Source organism: Aplysia californica, unplaced genomic scaffold (genome assembly GCF_000002075.1).
Source record: "Aplysia californica isolate F4 #8 unplaced genomic scaffold, AplCal3.0 scaffold00250, whole genome shotgun sequence".
NCBI classification, from domain to species: Eukaryota; Metazoa; Mollusca; class Gastropoda; order Aplysiida; family Aplysiidae; genus Aplysia; species Aplysia californica.
The window spans coordinates 833,947-839,565 of record NW_004797520.1 but is presented as its reverse complement, the minus strand read 5'-3'; positions in this window follow the sequence as shown (position 1 = coordinate 839,565).

Here is a 5,619-nt window from a genome sequence, read left to right as displayed (position 1 = left end):
AGAGAGAGAGAAAGTCAGAGACCTGTGTATAAATAATAATATATTCATACACAGTAAAAGTTCAAGCCTTTCGTGTGTGTATGCCCCCCACCCCTTTTATCCTCCCCCAAACAAACAAACAAACAAACAAATAAACAAACAAACAAACAGACAAACAAACAAATAAACAAATAAACAAACAAATAAACAAACAAACAAACAAACAAACAAACAAACAAATAAACAAACAAACAAACAAACAAATAAACAAACAAACAAATAAACAAACAAACAAATAAACAAACAAACAAACAAACAAATAAATAAACAAATAAATAAACAACCCCTCTCCCCCAACAAAACCCCCCCAAACAAACAAAACCCCATAAACAACGAAAGAGATTAAAAGTACACACATGCAACCGACCAACCAACCAACCGTTCAGTATACCGTGACCTTTCTGCTGGAACGTTGTATCCCTCTCATCCCTGTGAGGAAGCGTGGTAAAATCAGGCGTTCGTCAAAATATGGAAATGGGAGAAACAGGCATTTTCCTGCCAGTTTGGAAATTTTTATCAAATTTTTAATTTTTGGCTCAACTTCTTTTTACGTCCATATAAAAACACATCACCAGATGAATTTTACTGAACAACTTTGATGAAAGACACAACATATGTCATTGTTCGGTTTTCAGACTCTTTCGCTATTGAAGTCACCAAACTTTGGCGGCCATTTTCTCGCTACTTTCATTACTGGAACCAGGCGACCTCACTTCCTTTCATCGCAAATATCTCGAGTTTTATTTTAGTTCGATGGATATCTATTTCATCAAAAGCAAGACAAATATATCAGCTTTCAGATGGTACCAATAACTCCGCATACCCAAAAATTGACGAGCGCCTGATTCCACTGCGTCGCCCCACCCCTATTTGACCCCGTCAGGCAGGACCAAAACCCGCCTCTAAATGATCGAAATCGTGTCAATGGGGGCGTAAAACACACATTTTTTAAAGAAAGAACTACCCGGTATCTGTTCTTGGTTTAACACAATTTTTCTGTATTCAGCTACTCAAGTGAAACTTCCCTAGGAAAAGTGCCTGTGATTCTATTGTATGCCTTTGTCGTATTGCGGGTCACATTTGGCAGATTCAGTACATCACTGGATTTTTTCTTTGGTTGTTGTTGTTGTTTTTTTGTTTGTTGTTTTTTTTCGAGAAAGTTTGATTTATTGTGAAACTAATCATTTTTAACGTCAAGTTTCTCAAAACTAGGTACTGAGCAGATTGAACTTTGTAACTCTTTGTTTTTTTGTTGTTTTTGTAAAGTGTTTTACGGCGCTCGCAACTGCATAAGGTCATATGAGCGCGCGGGACACACCTAATATTTTCAGTTGGTAGGAAAAATTTTGAATTTTGCCCGGGTGGCGGCCGAAGCCTACTCTTATCAATTTTAGACCACCAAGGGATCTTTAACGTGCGCAACTTGCACCCGGGCCCTCCGAGATTTTTCGCCCTTGTCCGAGAAGGCTAGGTGTAAATCTTTCCTACCAGAAGATCAGGGGTGTGGCAGAATGACAGCAGTAAGGAGGAGCCAAGGAGTAGCAGTAGAAAGGCTGCAGAAAGAGTCAGGAGCCTAGAGGAGGGGGCAAAGGAGGTGAGGGGGTGGGGGCAGTACGTGGAAATGAAAGCAGACAACAGAACATTGCTAGAGAGCAGGAAAGGAGGTGAAAGGAGACAAATTTAGAGAAGAAAACTTTTCGGTCGCTACCCGGATTCGAACCCGGGACCTTTGAATGAGAAGCCAACACCTTAACCTCTAGGCCACGAGAGCCCCCTTTTGTAACTCTAGAGTAGCAATTTGACTCTGGTGGAGGTGGCCCCCCATTTAATCCAGTTTTGAATTACAGTGAAGAGAATTCCACTGCGTTTTTGGAGGGAACTAAACCACTTATATAATAGTTCACCGTTCTCCGAAAATCGTTGGTGTTGTTTTTGTTTGTTTCTTCTGAGAAAATGGGAAAAACCAGGAGATCTCTATTGACACACTACTGGATGACACACGACAGGGCACAGCATCCACAAACAGATTTACACAAAATAAAGTTTTACAAAAATACCGCTGGTCTCTCATTCATACACCCAAGTGTAGAACGTTATTATAAGAGCGTTGGTGTGGTTTCTAAAAAGCGGGGAAGATTTGTAAAGGCGTAAAATACATAATAAATATAATTGTTTCTCCTTGGCGGATGATCCCCTATCGCGAGAGATTCTTTAAAAGTTCCCCGGCAACATTCGAGGAATATTGTATGTATCTAGGCGTACAGCGTACATTTCTCAAGGAAACGACGTTTGGACGAAACGACTCTTTGTGTGGCTTACGCGTCCCAAGGAAACACCTTTATGGATAATGGGGAACGGGCTCAATTGGGACGTAACTTGAATGTGAAATGCTTTTTGCCTAACGTTTAACATAAATGATTTAGAACATTTGGAACGTTCGGTGTTACAAAACTCGCCACTCTGTCTGCACTTCCTAAGAAAAAGTCCTTATGACGAATTCAGTATAAGATCTGACTCTCTGAATAGAAGCATGGTTAATGAGCTTAAGAATTGGCTCAACTGAGACGTGATTTGATTGTTAGTGACATTGACATAGTCTATAGTGGCATACTGACGCCACATAGACATAGTGACTTAGCGACATAGTGACGCCACATAGACATACTGTAAATTATTTAGGAGGCGGGCAGCTTCAATCTTGCCTGTCGTACTATGGCCAACCCGGGCTGAATGGGATCGGAGACATCTCCGGTGGGATACAGTAGCCCACTAGAAAAACGATGAAGCTCGGTGGACTAGACCTCCCTCTGCTGCAGGTTTCCAACTTGCGTTTTATTACATTGTTTTAACATTAATTATTAGGAGGGGGATGTTGTGTTTGTATTTGTTGTTGTTGTTGTTTCTTTGTTTGTTCAATTGTTTGTTTGGGTGTTTTTTTCGTGCGACAATGAAGAACCCAACCCTTCCCTCACTGGCGCCGGTGTGTCTAGAGGAGGAGCCACGGTGATCGAAGAATCGATGTGATGTTTAATTTGTTTTGCTTGTTGAGCACAGGGCTGTATTGTTCTGTGATTCTGACATGTCCATACGTCCGCCCGTACCTCTGTCATCTGTAGCACTCATAGAATTGTCGTATAATTATATCCCAAACCGTGCACCCTGAGTTGTTTCCGGTTCACTATAGGAGGCCTATTTGACGCCATCAGAGCCAGAGGAATGGAATACAGGAATAATTATATTGCTCAATTTCAGTAGAGTGTAAATGTGAGGCGTGCTGACAGAATGAGTTACTTCTCACAATCCACAAATTTAATGCAGATATTGGCAAAAAATCGACTCTGGCTACAAATTTCTAGGTTTTCTATTGAAGCAATATTCATTGGGTACTAAATGCCATTTGCTATTTCATACTTACAAATTGTAAAAACTTAACCTATAAGCATGCTAATGTATCTATTTTCATAGGGCTCAAATCCGAGAAGTAAGTCATTTTGTCAGCACGCTTCACAAATGATATAGTAAACCAGTGACTTTCAGTTTATGTTAATGCACCGATCATTCCTTTCTTCGGAAGGGTGCCCAGCTAGTAATATTATAGTATAGGTGATGCGCGCACTCCACTATAGCGAGACTGGACGTGTTTTGTCCTCTGTTCGGACGTAACGACACGATCCATGGTGCGTTAGCTTAACTAGAAGTTTTAGTACAAAGCAAAGAGCAGCTGCCATGACAGTACACGTTAGGCTACCGGACTTTTAATCGTGAGATTGCGGGTTCGGGAGTTCGAGCCTCAGCTCGGTCCGACGTTGTGTCCTTGGGAAAGGCACTTTACACGAACTTACCACCTGGCTCGGTCCTATCGGAGACGGACTTTAAACTAGGAGGTCCTGCCCCTTATATAGCCTAATAGTGTTGATAGGGGCGTTGAACCCATACCATTTCTCCATTTTTCACTGTGTAGGAGTGTAGGAGTATAAGTCTATGACCGTGGAACACATTGATCATAATGGACATAACATATTATGAGATAGCTTTTCTAAGCAACTTTACTGTGAAGTTTTTTTGGTTTTTTAAAATAGAGAGTTTGATGAGCAGTGGACATGACAGTGAACGGTCCAGGAGTATAAGTCTATGAATATGGAACACATTTTTTTCCATTGAACAAACAATGAGACAGCTTTTCTAAGTAATTTAACGGTGACGTGTTTCTAGAGAGCTTGTTGAGCACAGGACACACAGGACAATACAAGAAGTCTTTGGCCAGGTAGGCTATTGTTTTGCCAGACTATGAGCGCCATACCGACCCCTAGTGGCCCAGTGAGATGTGCAAACAGATCAATACATCGATATCGAAAGGAAGCAGGCAATCGATGACGCCATCCGGTCTGTCCCAGGCGGTGTCCGGTGGCGGGAGATTGTGGACTGACGTCTGCGGTGGAGCGGTTTGACGCTTCGTCGTCCCTCGAGCTGCTGGCATTTTGAAAAAATAATACAGTATATTATGCTGTTTTCACAATTTTGCAGGAGAGCCACCCCCCCCCCTCCAAAAACCCCCCGACAAAAAACAACAACAACAAAACAACAACAACAGCAACAACAACAACAACAACAACACCCCCCTCCTCCCAAAAAATAATTTAAAAAAAAGAATGTTATTACCAATCAAACAACATTAGATCTAATTGCTTTAAAGATAATAAGGAGGTCAATATAAAAATTAATTGTCTTCTTGAAATATTGACTTGGGATGTTTGCAAAAAGTTTGTTTTCTTTGAAACAAAATATTCAGTATTTTTAAAGTTCTCCTCTAAAATTGTAAAAACAACAACAACAAACAACCAACAACCCCCTGCAAAATTATTAGATCTAGATCTGTGTATTTTTAAAAAAATATTGGCCGCGCAAAGGTCCTGACTACGATTCCCAAGTGCGGAGAATTTTTATCGAGTTAATCTCCGTCTCTCTGCAGGACGTTGTACATGTATTCCTTTCAGCTCGGGTTACCCCTGACGGGCTTGTTGGCTAATGTCGGAACTTGAACCGCCGTTGTTACATCCTCATTCTGTCACGTCACCTGTCTATTATAGCTTGACTGACATCACTCGACCACGAGGTGGGTGGGTGGGTGGTTGGAGGGTGCCACTGGTAGATCTGTATTCTTCCTTTGTCAGTCTCACGACTTCTCCCCTGCACTGCATGGAAGTTGTCATATACGTTATTCTCCTCTTTTCTAACTAACAAAATCTAAACTCTACTTTGTAGGTACTAGGCGGGTGCTCTGGTGTGGTTTACTTCTTCTTTCCTATCAAACATCTATCGTCTTTATCTCCCCACTTTCTTTTTTGTGTTTGTTACTCCCTTGTAACACCTCTAATCTTCGGCACTTATATGACCTTATTGTGTTGCAAGTGCCGTAACACACTTACTAAAACTTAAAAAAAACCCCTCAGCTTTCTGACCTTTTCAACGAAATCCCGTGTTCTGCGTTCGAAATTTTGACATGTATCTTTTTTTTTTTTAAAACCTTTAGTGAGATATTATAATGTTATAACCAACGGTCACTCAAAGGGACCACCCCCC